Source organism: Puma concolor, chromosome B3 (assembly GCF_028749965.1).
Source record: "Puma concolor isolate L17-30 chromosome B3, mPumCon1.1.hap2, whole genome shotgun sequence".
Taxonomy (NCBI): Eukaryota; Metazoa; Chordata; class Mammalia; order Carnivora; family Felidae; genus Puma; species Puma concolor.
Window position 1 is genome coordinate 62459310 of NC_141672.1, and position 21723 is coordinate 62481032.

A 21723-nucleotide genomic window follows, 5' to 3' on the forward strand; every position below is an offset into this window, starting at 1 on the left:
AGTTTCAGTTACTTAAGATGAGTAAGTTCTAAAGATCCGCTGTACCACATTGTGCCTACAGCTAACAATATTGTATTGTAAACTTAAAATTTTGTGAAGAGGGTAAATCTCATGTTAAGTGTTTTTGCCTCAATAAAAAATATTCTATGTATATAGAAGATAACAAAATCAAGTAAAATAGGTTAACTATACATGCAAAAACAAATAGACAAAGACAATAAACTCAAATATCCTGCTTCTCATAAAATTGTCCCCCTAGATTGTCATTCAGTGATGATTCCTGTCTGCTCTAATCTTTACTATAATTGTTGCAAAAACTATTTGTTTAAAATTAATTTCATTTTTCAATTTCAGAAGATCTATTTGATTCCTTTTCAAATTTGCTAAGGGTACATTTTGATATTTTCCTTTTCCTTTTAAATTTTATCCCATTTTTTCTTTATTTCTTTAAATATGCTAAGAATAACTGTTTTATAATATATGTCTAATGATTTGATATCTTAAGCCTTTGAAGATCTTCTGCATTTCACTGTTTCTGCTGGTTCTTGCTTCATGGTACCTTTTTTCCAGTGATGTGAATTTGGTCTTCAGATTCACTCAAAGGCCATTATAGTTACAGTTTCTCAGGGACTATTCCTGCTAATCTGCTCAGCAAATGACACATTTTCTTACAGTCCTCTGGGGTGGGTAGAGGATAGGATAGAGTGAGTTTACTTTTAGATCACCCTTTCCCTGAGACTGTTGCCCTTTGGAGAAAGAGTTTAATGTAGGAATCTTTTCAGTTTGTCTTCCCACCTTACAGGACCTGAGCTTTAATTTTGTTTTCTCTCACCCTGAGAAGTCTACAAATGAAAACTCAAAGTTACCTAACAGACAGATGTCCTGGAACAAAAACAATTGCAGAGCCCTGCTCACCTCCCTAAGCTACTGCTTCACTTAGATTTTAGCCTCGTTGTTCCATAATTTCTTGTCAGCTTTTTAATGTTTTTAAGATGTTTTTGTACATTATCCAGTATTGTTGTTTGCATTGAGAAGAGTAGTCTGAATAACCTGGGCTTCCATATTCCCCCATGCTATAATCTCTACATTTAGTGTTTTTCTCTACCTGCTCTGTCTCTCAAATACCCACTTAGCTTTCATATCTCAGTTAAAGTGTCACCTCCTCTATAAAGACTTTCCTGAACAAATCCCTCCCCCAAGGTACAATAGGTTATTCTCTTTTTCTAGTTTTCCCCAGTAAATATATTGCTTTGTTACATGGTTGGCTTGTTTTGTGTTTCTGTCTCTCCCTTCCAAAAAGACCATAAGTTCCTGGAGAGTAGATACCATACCTTACTCATTTTTTGTATCCTTAGGACCCAGTATTATGGATGGTATGTAATAGGCCCATAACAGATGTTTGTCAGATGAAAGAATGAAAACAGATCCAACTTTCCAATGGACTGTACTCTTTGAGAGCTGATGTGTCTTATTTGCCTTTGTGTTTTCAGTGCTTAGTGCAGTGGCTGCCATGTAGTAGTAGTCTAATAACTATTTGTTCTTGATGCAACTTTTTTGTCAACATGGAATTGAGCTAGGCTAAGGGACAGAGTGACTAGTGCAGTATATAGGTCAGGGGACACACCAGGTTAATTCACAGAATGGGGTGTTGGTGATGGTGGTAGCAATGGTGGTAGAATTACTGTGAGTCCTGAAGGGATGCTCTCTGGTTTGCCTAGCCAAACAGAAGCAAATTTGGAATTTGGGGGATTTACCATTCACAGTTGTTCAAAGATATAGGCTAGAGAGGAGGATCCAGATAGAAGAAATAATTGAACCAGCTGCAGCATTAGAAAAGGTATATGGTAACACTCAGTGGTAAAATTGGAGGTGTTTCAGGAAAGGTCTTCTTTAGTTTGCATTCTGGTCATAAGATTTGATTGTTGTATGGGACTGTTGTGTGCTTTGAGCAATACTTAGCCTGCTCTTTAGGGCAAATGAACTTCTTTTTGGGTTAGCTATTACAACGAGGACTAAATCTTTTGGACAGAGGTTTTACTTCCACCAGGTAGGCTTTTAAGACTTCAGAATTTGGCTCCTTGTTGCTTTACTCACCTGACTTCCCCTTTTCAATAAATGCCAATCAAGTTGAAGTGTCCCCAAATTCACAGTAATTTCTGCTCTTGGGTCTCCCTCCAAAACACGTCCCCCAATTTGTGCTTTTGTTGTAACGTTTCCAGTTGTAATGATTCCAGTATGCCTTTTGCTGTGTCTACTCAGGGTTCAAGGCCCAACTAAAATTCCACCTCTGCTAAGATATCTTCTCTATTACTCTAGGCCATTGACCAAATTCCATAGATTATCTGAACCCTCAACATTGTGCATTTAATTATATTCAATTTTGGCATGCTCCTTAATTATTTTCTAAGGGTTAGTTCTCTGTCCCAGTATTGACTGTTGGCTTCCTAAAGACTATTGTGTTCACCCTGGTGGGCCATTGATCTAGTTGTGGTACTGGTTATACACTTAAGAAATACTTGTCCGACTTGCTGAGTCTAGACAGAGAGCATCCCCACACCTCATAAATCATCCTTTTCCAAATGTGATAAAATATCAGAGAATTCTAGAAGTTGGATTAAATTAGGGTCCTTTTGTTTTGTAATCTTTGTTTTATACACGTATGAGAGGAGATCATGTGGGCCCAACTTCAGGCATTTAGAGATTTAAGTCTGGGAGTGGCACAGCCAGAAATACAATCTAAGCATGATGGCTGCAGTTTAGGATTTATTCTTCTCATGACTCTTCTGCAAGAACACAGGCACAGCATCATTTACCCTATACTAGGTAATGTACCGTGGGGATGTGGTGTTGGTTTCCTTTCCTGACTTCCAATGCCTATAGAATTTGGTTTAAATCAACACATTGGTGTAAGTTATACCAATTGGATTTGTTTAATCCATATGTAGTTAAAACTAAAGAATCACCAAAACAAAGTATTTCATTACTTCTGTTCTGTTTATAGGTTCTTTTTAGTGTTTTATTTAGACTGTCACAGCTACTCTGTACGTAGGAAAGCCTATCAGTGGATTATTGTACATCGGGTTTCTACAGGGGGGCCATGCTGTTCGGACCATTTTCCCATGGAAAGGTCTGCCAGCCCTTGCAGTGCCCTGGTGCTTTAAGTCTTCTTTTGGAGGTGGCCTTCCCTTAGGCGGTCATTCTGAAGAGCCTTTCAAGAACCTGAAATGTTGCCATTGGAGCGTTTCCCAGAAGGAAATTGAACCACAATTTTTTGAAGTGCAGAGAACTCTCTACCAGGAGTATGTCATGTGTCTAGACATATTCTGATGTGTTTTTCATTACAATAATGTAATAACATGGGCTACACCAAATGCTAGGCTAAATTCATGAAGACTGTTTTCTTGTCCATGTCTTTCACTACATTCAGTGACAAGGACACTCAGAACTATGAGCTACCTATGTGTAGCATCTGCTGTGTTTTCTTTTCCTTCTAATCTCTTTATACTTAATTTTTTCTTTCCATATTTTATTTTTGTTCCTCACTTTTCTGAGTAGAAAAATAGCTGTTTATCAATTCTACTATATTTCTCAGCTGATTAGAGAGAAAAAAAAGTCCCGAGCTGACTAATAGAGAGCCAGGGAATTACAAATAAATCAGCAGTTACATAAGGGAGGGAATGAAATTTAACTAAGGAAATTGGGATCTCTGCTGCCATGAAGAAAATAAATGAGACAATGTAGAATCATTATAAGAAGACTGGGTGGTCTACAAGAAAGAGGGCAGATTGTACAAACTGACATTTGAGGAATCAGCCCAAATGTTGTTGCTTGGGACGGGTGCTGTTCATTGGTGTCATAGCAAAATGTGCTTTATTTGTGGAACAGTTGAGGAGCCCTGGCAGACAGGAGAGACTCTGAAATATAGGAGGGCTTAACCTCCTTGTCTCTGAGGTGTGCTTCCTATTTAGAATGGAAAGTTCAGGGACCCTTACCATTAGAAGCTCCCTGGAATCCCAGCTGGACTGTCTTTGTTCCAGCAGGGATCAGAGCACACCTGCAGAGAAGAGGGCTTTCTCTTTCCAGCCGCCTGCATTCACTTCCTTGAGTGTACCGTGGTTCCAAGGATGACCACCACCCACTACCAGCTTCAGTGAGAAGCTACAGTAAGAAGTAATGGCTCTAGTAGGCAAAACTCCTGCATTAGGCTGCTCTTTGTGGTTTTGTTTTCTGGTACCATTGTCTTAAACCACTGAACTTCCTGGTTTCTGGGCTCTCTCCTGCTTTCACCTCCAGAATCCTTTGCTTTTCCTCACCTTGTCTAACTTGCTGAATTCTACTCTCTGTTTTTACTTCTGACCACAAGTAATCATGTTTGCCCATGTAATTGTTTCCTGTTTTCTAAATGTTGGGGAACTTGGAGCCTGTCTTCCAAGGCTGCAAACTGGTGGGTTGTGGGCCAAATCTGACCTGCAGCTATGTTTTGCTTGCCACATCTAGGGTTTATTTACATTGTGTGTGTGCTTTTAACTGAATCAATTGCTAATATTTTAAAAATTGGAAGATTTCACATTAAAGTCTGGATTTCTGATGTCCCGTGAAAAATTGAGATTTGGCAACCAATGCCTGGAACAGTGTTATCAGTCTCTCTTTTTAGTTCTTTGTAGTTTGCACCATGTCCTATTTTTTCTCATGGTTATTATTTTTAAAAATATGTAGTAGAGTTAAGAGAGAAATGAAGTATTACTTTTATCCCAGTATTTGTAAATGTTTTCCTAACAAGATATCCTTCAGTCCCATTAGCTGCCTGATCCCCTTCAAAGCACTTCAGTTTATACCTAATACTTAGACCTCGCTGGTATGGTGCTTGCTAGGTGTTGCCCCAAATTTGGATCCAGACTGTTTCTTGGTGCTCCTCTAGTTTTTATGCCCACTCCACCAATGTCCTCTCCTGGCCATCTCAGACTAGCTAATGGCCATATCTTGGGATGGCAGTATTGGAAGATGGCATTTCAGATGCCGGATTGCATCTACACAGGACCATATTTGTACTTGTCTATTCTATGGAGAATTCCATTATAGAAGATGATGCTTGCAGGTGTGCCTTTGTGGTCATTTTCTCCCAGTAGCGAACACAAAAAAATCTATTCCTCACGTTTTGTTTTTTCGCTTGTTTGCTTGCTTGTTTGTTTCAGTTAATCTCTCCCAAATGGAATTATCGCTATTTTTAAAAGTACAGTTCTACTTTATATAACTCCATGTGTTATCTGGAGGCCCACTCTAGAAACAACATGCTTTTTCTCAGAAGGAGAGAGAGAATAATCTGAGGATATATGTCACAGTAAGATATTAACATATTAATATAACATTAAAAGTAACATGTTAAAAGGTGCTATCTCATGATAATTAACCAATGCATAGTAGTTGATAGTACAGACTCTGGAGCCAGACTCTTTGGATTCATATTCTTACTCTGTCACTGTCTAGTTGAATGTAACCACAGACAAGTTACTGAAACTTTGGACTCGTGTTTCTTCATCTATAAAATGCTGATAGTGACATTTAATACTTCATGCAGTTGGTATAAGGGTTAAAGCTGTTATTTATAAAGTGCCTGCCACTTAGTGAATACTCTGTAAATGTTGGCTATTACTGCTGTTTCAGTGTCTCCTATGTGGTAGGCTCTTGTGTTAGATACACAGATAAATAAGACATGATTCTTACCCTGAAGAAATTCATGAATTAACATATGAGAAGATAATTATAATAGTATGAGCATAACCGCAGATGCAGTCAAGTTAGAATAGTGACCAGGGTGGAAGGGGCTCTTATCTGGAGAGATCATGGAAAGCTTCAAGGAAATGTTTAACCTTTTTTGAGAGAAGACTGCTTGAGACAATAATTTGAAGGAGAGGTAAGGGGTCACCGCTAGTTCAGATACCATTCACATTTATCTGATCCAAGAGTGTAAGACCAAGCAAGACTCTCAGGAGCAGAGCAACAACTGGTGACAGTTTGTACATTTCTCTGAGTGGAAAAGCATTGGTCTCCCAGAATAATTATCAGCTTCAGTAGAACTTGACTGCAAATGTGACAGGCCCTGAAAAGATCTTGCTGTGGCCTTTAAGCCCTAGTGTCCCCAAATCCAGTCAGGACTTCAGATATTGTTACTGTGTATATCAAAGCAACATCCATCTAGATCTGATAATGTTCTTTCCTACTGGTGACAGTGGAATCCATGTACCCTAAAAACGGAAGAGGCCTTAGATATCATCTGGTTTCCATCATCTGGTTCAATCCCTTCATTTTATAGCTGAGAACATTAAAATTCATGGGGGAAAAGTAACATTTATAAAATTATTGACTATCATATCTGACAAGCCTGGACCCAAAGAAATATTGAGAAGCCTTTATGATTTCATATTATTTCATAGAAGTGATATAAAACAAAGATTGCCACTAAAGGTCTACTTTAACAAAGCATACATAAGTTAGTCAAATGACTTGTATCTTCATGAACTTAAAGTCTACCAAAAAGTTAGAATCACCCTGATGGTAGTTGAGATGTAAGGACTTTCTTTGTTAGGTAGTATAGATTTATGTTTTTCATCATTAAATTTCTAGCATTTAATAAATATTTGCAGAGTTGATTTTAAAAGATTTGATTGAATTGTTTGAATATTTTAGTAAGTATGGAGAATAATGTGCCATTGATATGCTTCACTCATTCTCCAAATTATTTAATAAAATTTTGAAAGTTTTGGTTGAATAGACTGTAATTCTACTGTGATTTGAGTCTGGGAAAGCTCTGGCTATAGGATCTCAGGAACACATTCCAAATTCAAATTGCACGGATATGATCATTGCTGCATGGGTAGAAAGCTGTTCATATGCCAAACATAAAAATGCAGACCATTCCAGGCACTATGAGGTTTGGCTAAAGGTTGTCTGATTATCTGAGTTCTCAATGTTTATTTGTTAAGATGTTAGTGTTCTAGGTCATAACATTCATCTGTTGTTAAAATGAAAATATGCTCAAAATACTGAAGGCAGCATCCACAGACAAGACAGAGCTAAAAATCCAGGAATAAAATATTGTACCAAGGGAAAGCTTTTATTTATTTTTTTAATGTTTATTTTTGAGAGAGATAGAGAGAGAGAGGATGAGAATGAGAATGAGTGGGGAAAGGGCAGAGAGAAAGGGAGACACAGAATCTGAAGCAGGCTCCAGGCTCTGAGCTGTCAGCCCAGAGCCTGACACAGGGCTCAAACCCACGGAACCCTGAGATCATGATCTGAACCAAAGTCAGAGGTCAACCGACTGAGCCACCCAGGTGCCCCAGGAAAGCTTTTAGTTGAATGTAAACTCAAGTTAGCATAATAAAATGAAAAGTGACAACAGTGTAATTCATCAGTAGAGAAAAAAGGAGAATAAGATTGGGTTTACTTCTAATTGTACATAAGTATTCACTGGAATGAATTAATGCTATAAGCCTTTTATTTTTTAATAATTGCTATATTATTGTTGCTAAATGTTGTTGATTTAAACTGGAAGAATTTCACAAGATTTTCAGATCCAGTAACTTTTTGGTTGAGGATATGAAAAGGGACTAGAAAAACCAAAGGAAATTGCACAGTTCACCATTTATAACTATATTTGTTCTTTTTATAGCTGAACTTGCTAAAATTTTCCTAACTTAAATTTATCATAAAATTGATTGGCCAGAGGAAAAATACACTATATAGAAGACAAGGAACTCGGGACCCACCTGGAATACCACTTTACGTTCCAACTGTCATTGTATCACAGATGAAAGCAAAACAAAATTGTTTCCAAAAAAATGAGCTGGGGTGAGGAATGTCAAGACTGCAAAAGCTAAAAATAGTTAGGGAAAGGCTGTGAGTAAAGAAAGGTTATTGTAGCCATGTACACATATTTGAAAGTTCTAAACCGAAATAGGAGAGAGTGATACTGCATTACTTTAACTATCATGGTAAAAATTTAGAGGAGGACTTACATTAAATTTCAAGTAAAAAATAAGAAATTGACATCTACAATGACATTTGACTTTCTCTTGAGATGTGGTTTACCAGAAATCCGATTCTCAGTGTGTGGAAATTTATTTAACTTTAAGCTTCCAGGGAAGGACAATGAGAAGATTTTAAAAGTGTTTCCAGTCTTTATGGACCCAGGATTAAAATCATTACCATGTCCAGATAAAGATTTTTAGAAGTTTATTTGGGGAAGAGAGAAGCCTGATGGTCTGGAAAGGTGTGATGGTTATAGATGAACGCTTGCCCCTTGTATGTAAAAATAAATAATCCCTTAGTGTTGACCTGGTTACAGACTCCAAGTCTGTAGTTGGAGGTCAGTGCACAGCAGGGTGGCCAGAATGTAAGGAAGAAAACTACAGCAGGTCCATCGTGTGTGAACCTGACGGGAAAGGGTATGAGTCATTTCACAGAATTTAGAGAATGTGTAAATTATGAAAGGGTGTGTGTGTGTGTGTGTGTGTGTGTGTGTGTGTGTGTCATTTTATGGGTGTACAGATTGAGTATACTATTTTATAGAATTTATAATACTTGTGAAGTTTCACAGTGTCTTCTCTTAGGCCATTACCTAATCTTTTAAAGATTGGAGTGAGATAGGAATCTTTGCCTCTGGTCTACAACTCTGGATGTCATTCACATGTCTGGTGCGTTGATGGGGATGTTTGAAAGGCGAGGCTCAGCTAGGAATGTCACCTGGAGATCCTTCCTAACCCTTGACTGTCCAGCAGAAAGGTCTCAGAGTAGTTAGATTTCCACGTATGGCAGATCAGATCTACTAGAAAGAATGTTTCAAAAGGGCCAGGTGGAAGCTTCAAGTCTTCAAAGTTTTAAGAATTTACAGAATTCTACTGTATTCTTTGGTCAAGCAAGCCACTAAAGGAAGCCCAGATTCAAAGGGAAGGAAACAAGATTTCAGTGGAATGAGCAGTGAATAGCTTCTGGCTACATATAACCTACTTCAGGTTGCCCTCTGTCACAAAGTGTTGACAGTCCTATATTACTACTAAGTGCAAAATATAGGTTTCTCCTTCTCAATTCTCCCAAACTCTAATCTCATTATGGCATCTTCCTAATGTGTAATACTCATCTACTATCGACTGAATGTTTGTGGCTTCCCGGAGTTCATATGTTGAAATCCTAACCCCAATGTGATGGTATTAGGAGGTGGAGCCTTTGGGAGGTAATTAGGTCATGAGGGTGGAGCCCTCGTGAATGAGATTAGTGCCTTTATAAGAAGAGACACTAGAGAACTTGTGTCCTCTCTTTCTGCTCTCTGCCATGTGATGACAGAGAGAAGATGGCCATCTCTGCAAACCATGAAGTGGGTTCTCACCAGAACCAGATCTGTCAGCATCTTGATGTTGGACTTCCTAGCCTCCAAAGTTGTGAGAAATAAATGTTTGCTATCTAAGCCACCCAGTCTTTGGTAGTTTGTTGTAACAGCCTGAAGCAAGACATCATCTAAATCAGATCCAGATGCTAATGAGTTCCCTGGGTGTGATTTCTCAGGTCTAGTATTCTCTAGCAATGTTCCTTTTGATCTGAAGGTCTGTAAATCGGAAACAAGTTTATCCATCACCCAGTTCCCCCCGCCCCCCTCCATACACTTAACATACAGTGGTGAAAAGGCATAAGATGTCTACAGTATACATTTCCATTCCCAAAGGGGTAAAACAGGAGGCACATAGCTATGAAAGTTTTATAGCAATTTGGCTTTCTAACTGGGAAGACACCACTAATTCCTTCATTAGGGCTCAGTCCTTCTCCCTGGAAATGATTTTCTGTGACTCTTGATATCGTCCTCTGTGCCCCCCTCCTTTTAAATTTTCTTCACATTCTGAGTCATTCTTCCATTTCCTTTCTATGTTTGCAAAGGAATAACCTTCCTAGTCTGACTCCTGCTAGTTGAAGTTTAGGAATAAAATTTCTCTTTTCCTTTTCAATTGTCTTTGTGTCTTTTAGTCAAAACTAATACAATTTCTTTTAAAAATGTGTGGGCTTCCTGTGTATCAAATTATAATCTACTTAATTCGACAAAACCCACATCTACGTTTTATTCCAAAGACATGTCCTTCTCAACCTAGAGCTGAATGACTGGATACTGTGGAATAATAACTTTAAAATGCTTACAAGCCCATTTTTCAATTGAAAGATCTATGTGCCACACCCTTAAGATTCTTGAAGTCTTGGTTATCTATCAGAGAAGATCTATGATTCTTAGACACTCTGCTAGGCATACCCTTAAATGTTTTTGAGTGACATCGTCTCTCTGAGATCATGCTTTACTTGTAGGGCTTTGATCTTTGATCTGTCTGTTTCTAAGTGGATACTATTTTGTTGGGAGAGAGTAGAGACGATAAACAGTTTTATTTAAACATAGAAAGTCCTAGATCTTTTTTTTCCCCTCTAAATTCTGGTAAAAAACTGAACAGTGCTTTTTTTAAGTTTATCTCTCTTCTATTTTCCAAATTTCTGAAGGCCTAAACTTGTCAAGCTTTCTGCCACTATATAAGAGCTCCCCTTTTCCCAAACTCCATTAGCATTTTCCTTATTGCCCTTCAAGTCCTCACCAACAATCTCCCAACTGCTAATGTCTACTAGTCTCCTTGAGGTTCTTCCAGCTTCTGCTCACTACCTAGTCCTAAAACCAACGTCTCATGTTTTAGATTTTTGTTACTGTAGAGCTCTACTTCCAGGTGTACAAATCTGTTCCAGTTATCTCTTGATGCATAACAAGCTATCCAAAACTTAGTGGCATAAAACAAAAAACATTTTATTATATTTCATGATTTTGTAGGTCAGGACTTTGGGCAGGGCTTGGATGGGTGATTCTGTCACTGCATGTGGCATCAACTAAGGTCACTCAGTTGATTTGAGAGATGAGATGGTTTTAGAGATCCAAGATATGTTGCTCAAATGTCTGCTGACTTGGTAAGGATGGCTGGAGGTTAGGTTCCATTGCAACTGTCAACTAGAACTGTCTTATAGGGACAGCTCAGGTCTCCCCAAAAGAGTGTTCTAAGGGGACCAGATGGTGGAAGTTGCAAGGCTTATTATGATCTAGGTTTTGAAGGCCCAAAATGTTACTTCCACTTAGGCAAGTCCCTAAAGCCAGCCCATATCAAACAAAGGGAATTAGATTTCACGTTTCAATGGAAAGAATAACAAAGAATTTGTGGTCATCTTTAATCTACCACACTTATTATTCTAAGGTGACCTTTTTTAAGGGGCGCCTGGGTGGCGCAGTCGGTTAGGCGTCCGACTTCAGCCAGGTCACGATCTCGCGGTCCGGGAGTTCAAGCCCCGCGTCGGGCTCTGGGCTGATGGCTCAGAGCCTGGAGCCTGTTTCCAATTCTGTGTCTCCCTCTCTCTCTGCCCCTCCCCCGTTCATGCTCTGTCTCTCTCTGTCCCAAAAATAAATAAAACGTTGAAAAAAAAATTTAAAAAAATAAAAAATAAAAAAAAGGATCATCATCAATTTGTGGATTTAAATATATTTGATGTGCTTCAGTCCACTGCAGGTATTATTTTTTAATTGATCCTCAAATTTTCTTTCCTTTGGCTAATATGAGCCTCCTCAAGTTGACTTCTGAATCCTTTAGACCTGACCCTAACAGCATTTGATCGCTTCCTTGTTATGTAGTATGGCAAAATCTTTCAGGCTTCCTTTTGCACATTTTTTCCATAACGCTAATCCACTCTAGGATTAGGCCATTTATTCAAGAAGCCTCAGTATCTTTTAGTGGGAAATAGTATTTTAAGACCACCAAAAGGATTGTGAAAACAATTAAGGAAATTATTTTTGCACATGCTTTCCCCATTTCCTTTCCCCATTTCCTTCATTTAAAAAAAATAGTTGTTCTGTATCTATATTGTCAAAGCATATAGCCATTACATACATTTTAACCTTCCCTTTTAACTCTTATTTGATCATAGTTCTAAAAATAAATATAAAGATATTTAACTATACAAATATTTCACTATATAATTTTAATGCCACGAGAGGAGGCGAGTTCAGGAGTCTCCTTTGTTGCCATCTTGAACCAGAATTCCCAGAAGTCTTTTATTAAGTGTTTATGTTTATTAATGATTTTACTGATTGGTTTTGGAAATTTGAATAACAAATTGTTTCTGATGAATACTTAATTTGAAACAGCACAAAAAACAAGCATGGAAAAATAAAAACATTTTGTAAAGAAGCAAGATATTTAACATTTAAAAGGGAAATTCTAAAACATTAGTTTCAAAATCTGTGTGTCATAATCCCTGTGCCCTTCCCCTGAAGAATCAGAGTCAGGGGGATAGAGTGGGTAGATCCTGTTAGACTCTTTAGGTTTAAAACACTCTTCAGGTGATTTGGATGCTTTGCCATGTTTGAAACCACAAGCCCAAAGTTCATAATATCAATCTTCAATAATTGATAACTCCCATCTCTGTATCAAGTAATATGATCAAAACCACATTTCTTTAATTCTTCATTTAAATGCTTTAAAAGCCCCATACTTTAGTGTTGGGAATTCAGTTTTTATCATAGTAAGTGAAATTTATGAAGTATGTAACTTGACTTTTTGGATGTAAAGACAATCATTTTATGTTTAAATAATTCAAACAGTGGTTTTAACCTGAGTGAAATATGAAGTGATTGATGTAAAACAAACCCCCTCTTCACCTTGCATTTCACAGGGTGTGCCGGGTATCCTTTGGATCCATTGTCCACTTCCCTGCAACCTGTAACTCAGGGGCTGGTTTCTGGACCGCTCAGTGGGCTCCTTAGTTCTCTGGCTTCCAGTTCAGTTGAAGCACTGGAAGGCCCTGGTGGGAGATCAGGCAGGCGGAAGCAGAATGAAGTCAGAATGTTTCCCTGCTGGCTTGGTCGCAGTAGATTGACTGTGCTCCTTGGACAAAGACCACAGCTCCTATACTCTCAGGGTCTTGGCCTTCCCCTACCCTCTTAGGTTCAGCAGTGGACTCGGCTCCACTTGTCACAGAATACTGAAGCATTTCCTTAAACCCTGCCCTTAGTCCCTTTATTAAACTCTTTCTCAAATTGGTCAGTTTTCACTTACCATCTGTTTCTTACCTATCCTGACTGAACCACAGCTCATCATGGCACAGGAGTTCAGTCCAGGTGAATTAACTTCCTCTTAAAGGAAAGGCCTTTTGTAAATGTTGGGCCATTTCTAGTACTGTCCTGTAGCTGGGAAATGAGTTTTTCCTTCTCCTTCCACTGAAGCGAGTGCATTTACCCATCGTATTTCCTATTTGTTGTTCCCGGAACCAGCCATGCTATTCCAAGCCTGCACGTCATCACATATTCCTGCTGCCCCATCATCATCAGGTAGTCTTTTATAGTAGATATTTTGACATTAAGAATTGAGATTAAAATGTTTTTTCAAAAAGCTATTTTAAAGAATAATTACAGAGGGCCTTGATTCATAGAATGAGAATAAAGAGGTGAATGATAAAGTTTCTTTCCTCATGAAGCTTACATGCTACTGGAGGTATATTAAAAAGGTAAACACAAAAAAGTGATTCAGATAGTGCTAAATTCAATGAAAAAAAGATGAAATAGGGAAATTTACAGATAGTAACTGGGGTTTAGGGGACAGTTATTTTAGATGGAGAAGCCTAACAGGTAGATATTCTGTGCTATTGTCTGAAATAAGATCAATATTCTTAACATAACTGGTACATAAGTAGCAGACCTGATTTTTGTTTGGAAAACTAAGCTTCTGATTTGCCTTATGCCCAGAGGGTGGGCTGCTCAAACTTCTTACTGGTAGAAGTTGCAGGTTAATATTTTTGTGGGAGGCTACCTTGGATCTGGGGACTACTTGATTACCACTTCAGGTTTGCAGTTTTGAGTACTAGCAAGGAAGAAGTGACTTCGGCTTGGAAGATGTGGAGGACGAGCCAGATTTGCCATCTACTTCTACCTAAATGAATTAATTCTGATAAAGCTGCCTGCTTGTGCTTCCAAGACTCAGGACAACCATTAGAATATATGGTACTGTTTTGCTCTCTTAGAAAAAGGTGCCTCTCAAGGGTGATAATTTAGAAGATTCCAAGGCACTTCTGCACTTAGCAGAAGGAAAGCTGGCTTTCAGCTGCCACTTGCTTTCTTTGTTATGAATCTTTGTGCAGCTCAACTCTGTGTTACATCCTCAGTTAATTACATGGAGCTACTTACCATATACCTGAGTATACATTAAAGATGCTTAGTTTACTAGGAGAAGCAGTGTTTCTAGAGGATATTATTTTTGAAAAACTTTATTTAAGGTGCACTTTGTTTTTCTACTGTTCTTATGTATTTTTGCTCTAATATTATAAATGATTTTGAATACGCTTCACACTACAGGCAAAGTAATCCTGCCTAATAGCTCTTGGACTATTTATTTCGTATGGCAGCCAATTCATGTTTCTGTTATACAGTTATAAAAATTATATTAATGTAATGTTTTAAGCTTTATGAAAAGAATTATATCATATAGTATGTTTTACTTAGATGTAATTAGATCATAGATTTAATTAGAGCAAAGTCAATCTACTGTAATTAATCTAGATGTATTACAATCTAGAGCTGTGCTGTCCAATATAGTAGCCACTAGCCACCTGTGGTTATTGAGCTGTTGCTCATGCAAATTGAGCTGTGCTATAAGAGTAAAATAAACAGGATTTTAAAGACTTTATACAAAAAAAGAATGTAAAATATCTCCTTAATAATTTTCACTTATGAAATGATAGTATCTGGGATACATTGTATTAAATGTGATATATTATTAAAATGCATTTCCATGCTTTTTTTATTATTATGGCTACTAGAAAATTACAAATGACATATGTGACTCACGGTTGTAATTATATATCTATTGCAGAACATTGGTCTAAAGTGTGTACCTTTTAATTATTATTTTAATAATTCTTGGATCCTCTGTGAACTGTGATGGCTCTCAATCTTTTCTCATTTGTGATTTTTTTTTTCCCTTGGCAAGATTTACTGACTCGCTTTATTCAGTTACTTTGTGTTGAAACACTCTGACACCTGGCAGGTTATGGTAATAGTTCTTAATCATGGTTGCTTTATAATCTTGTATGGAGATCAAAAATGAACAAAGATTGGGGTGTCTGGGTGGCTCAGTTGGTTAAGCGGCCGACTTCAGCTCAGGTCATGATCTCGCAGTCTGTGGGTTTAGGCCCTGCATCGGGCTCTATGCTGACAGCTCAGAGCCTGGAACCTGCTTCGGATTCTGTGTCTCCCTCTCTCTCTTGCCCTCCCCTGTTTGCTCTCTGTGTCTCTCTCTCTCAAAAATAATAAACATTAAAAAAAATAAAATAAATAAACAAAGATTACCTTAAACCACCCCTGCAATTTCTGATTCACAAGGTTTTCAGGTGGGTAAGAGGAGGAGTGGTCCAATTTTCTTTCTTTCTTTCTTTCTTTCTTTCTTTCTTTCTTTCTTTCTTTCTTTCTTTCTTTCTTTCAGCTTAGGTCAGTACCTTTGCATTTACTAATACCAGAGTGAAGTTTTGGATCTTTCTGTGAAGATTTATAATTAGGTACCTGTCAGCTGTCAGATATCATAGGCAGGTAACCAATGACATCTCTATGGTGACAGACAAGCTTTGCATTTTTGAGTCTGTTGAATAATGTAGATCTTTTGAGGTGGTTCCATCTTCTCATTGGAATGTAGAGGTACACTTTTTACTGCAAAAGCAGGAGGTAAAGAAATTTAGTACTGCCTCATCCCCTCCCCAGATCCCGTAGCTTTCCTTAGGTAATACTTGATTGAGACACATGACCCAGTGTATGATGACAGTAGTTTCCTACCTATGTGTTATTAGAAAGTGGTGGCTAACGTATGAAAAATGACACGGCCACTGGGAGAAATATGTATTTGTATGGACTGCGTTAATCTTGCAAAATCTAAATGTGTTACTGTTTCTCATGAGTTCTCAGGAGACAGCATTTTTCCTGAAGGTTTTCCTTGGCTTCCTTTCAGATATTATGTTGAGGGAGGAATGGAAGTAGTGGTCATTTTTCAAAAGAGCCTAAATAGATACACAAACGTTGTAAACAATGGAAGAACTTTGCAGATGGACCTGGAAAGAAGTTTTTAATGAGTAATTTTCTGTCTAAAATATAAAAAGAGTCCTCATTCTTTGGGCAATTATAGCGAGTTCACATTAATTTTAAAATTTTCTTTTTTTTCTTCCTAAAAATATGGCCAAACCTACACACACACACACACACACACACACACACACACACACACACACATATATAATACCTTGGAAATGATGTGAAATCCAACACCTACAATTCTGTGCTATTAATACAGTTTTACTCTTTTCTCTAATAAGCCTTATAAAGATAACTTGAAACCTGGCATTGAATGGGTGATGGTACATTGAAAACCATATCTACTTTGCATGAAATTCAAGAAAGGTTTTGCTTTCTGTCACCACATATGGATATTGATAAAGCACTTTTGTTTTCTAAGAGAAAAACAAATCAAAAGCACAAAATTGCTTTTGATTTTTAATCAGTGGTAACTTCTTTACTACCCCATTTCAAAGCTCCGCTGGTACTGATTTAATAGTTCTTGTTATGTTACATATTTTCGTTTTTCTGGAATGATTGAACTGTTTGATAAATAATTACTTAGCAATCATTCGTTTTTGCATTACCGTCTGGGATTAGTGAGACCAGAGCCTCCTGCTTTGCCTCTTAGCAAAGTTCTAGCAATGGACCATAGTCTGCTCTTTGCTAACATTGCCACTTTAGGTCATGTTTTTCTTATTGCTCCCATCCTTCTGACTTTGTTCTGGTTTCACAGAAGTTGATTAGTATCAGTTATCCTGAGTTAGGGCACAAAATGTACACTTCAAAACATGCCTCGGTTGCCTGAACTAAGTGTCTTATTTGCATGTTTCAAGGGTCTGGACTTGACAGCCAGGCTTCATTTCCTCTAGCCTGCAGTGTACTCTTCTTAATCTCACGTGAATTGATTTCAAGATTGGTTTAGAGTTAATACAATCCCACCAGTGTGCATTTCTTTAGTCTCAATGCCTTTCCAAATCCTTTGACTCGTTCTGACTTTTAGAAGTTATTGAAGTCTTGGAAGGAAGACTCTGGTTAAATTATTTCATAGTTCCTGTACGAGAGATTTCTTTGTGATTAGTGCAACTCAGTAGTTGCTTAGAGGCTTTTGAACTGTAATGTCTTAAAACAAACTATAATAAGGCCAAATGTTCCGGATACCCCTGTCCTCTTTGGCTCCTATTTAAGACAGACCCAGGGAATATTTGGGGGAATAGGAACCAGGGGTGTTGCAGGGGGCAGAAGTAGTTCAACATTTGCAGCTGCCTTCAACAGGCCAATACACTTTCAGTTGTTTTCTTGTTTCTGCTGGGATGTAAGAATCCCCAATCCTGTACAATCTGACGATAGAACTTCTAATTAGTGGGATGGGGGTAAGAGGAGTAAATGTAGATAATAGTTACAAATATGTAGAGACTTTAAGAAATCAAAATAATATCTACTTCCTGGAAACTTGATCAGAGAATGCCCTGCAACAGGTTTTACTTTACAAGCTGTTTGCACTTCGATATCAATTTCAAAGTATCTCTAACAGATATTTCAGGATTTGCCATTATTATTAAAATGATTGTATGGAGGAATATCTAACAAGGTTTTCAAATCCTTTTCTGTTCCAAATGCATGCATATTGAGAGAGAGTCCAATTCAGTTAAAAATGCCATTTTGAAGCTATTTTACCCTCCTCTTTCTCTAACTACCAGCATCCTGCAAAACAATCACATCCCTCTTTGGGGTAAAAGGTGGATAGGGCCAGTATATGCCCTAGTCTCTATGATTGAGGAAGAACAAATCTGGTTAATGTGACTAGACAGGCAATTATGCTCTAGCCTTCCTGGTCATAGCACCAGATCTGGGAAAAACGGACAGCTTCTCTTGAGAGGTAGTATAGCATGATGAGGAGCAAGGACTCTGGAGCCAGTCTGCTTTGTTAGAGCTCTGCTACCTACTAGCTGTGACTTTTTTTGCAAATTACTCAACATTATAAAAATATTTTTGCTGCCTTTTTTGCAAAATGAGGATTATAATATACCTAACTAACAGGGTTGTTGTGGGGATTAAACAAGTTAATTTGTGTAAAGAGCTTGGAACAGGTCCTGGCACAAAATAATCCCTCGAAAAGGTAATAATTAGTGTTGTTTTAGATATTGAAATGAGAAGCATTGGTAATTAAGTATCAGCATAACCATCTTTAGCATATTTCCAAGTACTAGTAGACAGTGTAATCCCTATAACTCCTCCATCATCCAGAGGGGGAAGATCATTTCACAGATCTAGAAGGGAGGAATTGTGACTCTTTAAAAACTCCGAGTGAGTCAATCACAGAGCCAGATAGAGAACCCAGGTTTCCTAATTCCCAGTCAGGTGCTGGACCATGATCAGGATGAATGATGTTGAACAATGGCTTTGCTGTTCAGAGTCTGACCTTCCAGGTCCAAATGGAGACTCCAAAACAAACAAACACGAGTTCTTGTTTTTGTTACCCTGGGGTGGAAACTGCTTGAGACTTTGGGGAATTAAACTCATTACTTTGAGTCTCTGAATGTCTTGGGGTTTCTTCAAACTGAGTTCCTGTCATTATTTTGTGGTTCTCGATGAAACCTACTCTTTTCGCTTTCCAATTCTGAAATATTAGTGAAGTTTTTCCCGGCAGTTTGTCTTTTCATTCAACTGTACGTGTTCTCACAGGCTCCCTTAAATGATGGAAAGTAATCATTAAAAAAATAATTACAATAATATTACAGAACCCATTAATTCTATGACGATTCCCAGAGATCTCTCCTTCATAACTGTAGTAATTTTAAATGCACCTATGTTACACCACGTACGTTCATGTTCCCTAGGAAGGCCCAGTATAGAGATTTGATTATTTAGTCTCTCTTCTTTAGATAACTGCATACACAGAAATGTTTGTGAATTTTAGAACCATGTAACTTCAGATTTGAAAGGGGTCTTTGGAGGTCTCACACACAAGTGGTTTTTAAGCTGTGCTCCACTGAATTCTTGGCACTTTAGAATCAGCATGTTCTGGGGCGAAGGGAGTAGGGAACAAGAGTGTCTCCCTTTTTCATTTCCCCAAACATTTAAAAATGTTTTATATATTGGTCATCTCCATAATATTTAAAGAAATAAAAGTTTTTTCAGTTAGAATAATGTTTGGGAAACGTTGATCTAGACCAGTTTTCTCATTTTGCCCAGTAGACAACAAATGGCAAGTAAACACCTTAATCTTTAGATTTTGGGATTTTGCCGCAAAGTAAAAAACCAGAAAAGTTGGAGATCACGTCTTAGTTTAAGTCAAGACAGGTTTACGAGAACATTCATATTCATTCATATTCATAATCGTAATCATTCAGTATTCATTATGCAGTTTTATGTTTTACCTTTCTTTCTTTACAAGTCTGAAGTCTTTCTAGGTTTTTAGTGCTTCATGACTGTACCCTACTTTAAGAAAGCCCAATATTGTACATAGGCACTCAAGTTTCTAAAACTAAGAACAATGATTAGTACCTTTATACAAAACCAGTGTTCCTATAAATGATGAGGCATAGGTTCCAATGGGATTTCTAAAATCTGCTTACTTGTAATCTTTAATAATCTCCTTTATGTTATCTATCAAAGTATGTATGCCTGTATTGAAATTTCTGTGAATAGGTAAGTGTATCTTTAGTTTAAACATTTATTTATTTTTGAGACAGAGAGAGACAGAGCATGAACAGGGGAGGGGCAGAGGGAGAGGGAGACACAGAATCTGAAACAGGCTCCAGGCTCTGAGCTGTCAGCACAGAGCCCGAAGCGGGGCTCGAACTCACGGACCGTGAGATCATGACCTGAGCCGATGTCGGACGCTTAACCAACCAAGCCACCCAGGTGCCCCTCTTTAGTTTAAAATAATAATCTACTATGGGTTTTCCAAAAGAAACATACTTAAATTTGCATTTAAATAAGAAAAGCAAACATTTTCTATTTTTGTTTTCATTTTTTTTAAATATTGGGAAACTACAATTATAAGGTTATAAAAAAAAGAAAAGCCAAACACTTTATTAAATTTTTTTAATGTTTATTTTTAATTTTTACTTTTTTGAGGGGGGGGGGAGAGGATGAGCGGGGGAGGGGCAGAGAGAGGGCAAGACACAGAATCTGAAGCAGGTTCCAGGCTCTGAGCTGTCAGCACAGAGCCCAAAGCGGGGCTTGAACCCACAGACTGCGGGATCATGACCTGAGCCAAAGTCGGACGCTTAACCGACTGAGCCACCTAGGTGCCCTGAAAAGCCAAACACTTTGTTTAAAATATAATTAATAATAAAATGAGAAAAATTGCCTTTAATCCTTGGCTGATGTTTCTTTATATATTTTTATTCACACCTCTATCTACCAAGTGTCTGCTATGTGCTATACTTTGTTTTTAGCACTGGTGATGTAATGGAAAGCAAGGCATGGTTCCTGTCCTCAAAAAGCTTGTATTGTGGAAAAGGAGACAGGCAAATGAATAAGCAATTACGATAAAGGGTTATAAGTACTGTAGTCTGGGTGTAAGAACAGGGAATTTTCAGAACACATAGGAGGGGCACTGTGTTTTCTATGTAAGGGATAGAAACTAGCCAGGGGAAACTCTCTGGAAACGAGACCTCAAAGGCAAGTACCAAAGGCAGTTGGGAAGGAGTTTAAGAGGATCGAAAATTCATGTTAGGTAGAACAAATGACAGTGAGGGGTGAGGGGGGCACCCGGGGGTTGCAGGTAACTCTGAATGATTGGCGCTCATACTGGAATGTAGGGGGAGTGGAAAGAGGTTTATCTTGAAGTGTCTCTTACGCCATGCTAAAGAGTTAGGCCTTATCCTGGAAAATTCTTTAAGAATTTAGGCAGAAAAGATTTACTTCGATTTGTGGTTTTACAGGATCATTGGCCAGGATATGGAGAATGAATTAGGGGAAGGTACAACTGGATAGTTGCGTAAGGTGAGAGGGGTGTGGAGTTGGTCTGAACCAAGGTGAAGAGTAGAGAGGGAGACAAGTGGATGTGTTTAAGTAATATTAAGAAGGAGGAAACAACAAGACTTCAGTTGTATTTATGGTTAAAAGTGGGGAGGGTTGGAGAATGTCTGCAGTGTCCTAACTTCGTCTGTGGGTGGCTAGTTCATCAGTTTCCTGGAATAAGGAATTAGAAAGCGAGCAGGATTTGGAAGATGGAGTGATGCCATCAGCCCTGAATGTATTGGATTTGGATTTCCATTGGTTAAGCAAGTGGAGATGTCTTGTAAGAAGTGTTATATGTGAGTCTGGAGTGCTGGTGAAGTATCGGATCTGGTGGTACAGAGTTGGTATTCTCTGGCATGTTAGGAGGAAATTGAATCTGTAAAGGGAAACAAAAGGGACGTGTAGCCTGGTATTGTGGACCCATTGCTATAGAAGACAAATTCACACATGCCTTGGTTTGGAAACTTTTCAAGCCTATGGGAACAAAACTTTTATAAATTATTTTTTTAAGTTCACCGAAGAAATTAGTATGTTAATGAATCTTGTCGTGTAAATAATGCCATTAAAATAACAATTAAGGGGCACCTGGGTGGCTCAAT

The 21723-nt window shown here is 38.0% G+C and overlaps 1 protein-coding gene across 2 annotated transcripts in view; it reads left to right on the top strand.

Annotated features, from left to right (window-relative positions):
- The window catches only part of SLC25A21 (solute carrier family 25 member 21), a 480482-nt gene that overhangs the window by 95045 nt on the left and 363714 nt on the right, over positions 1 to 21723 (top strand). The gene's annotated exons all lie outside the window — the stretch shown is intronic.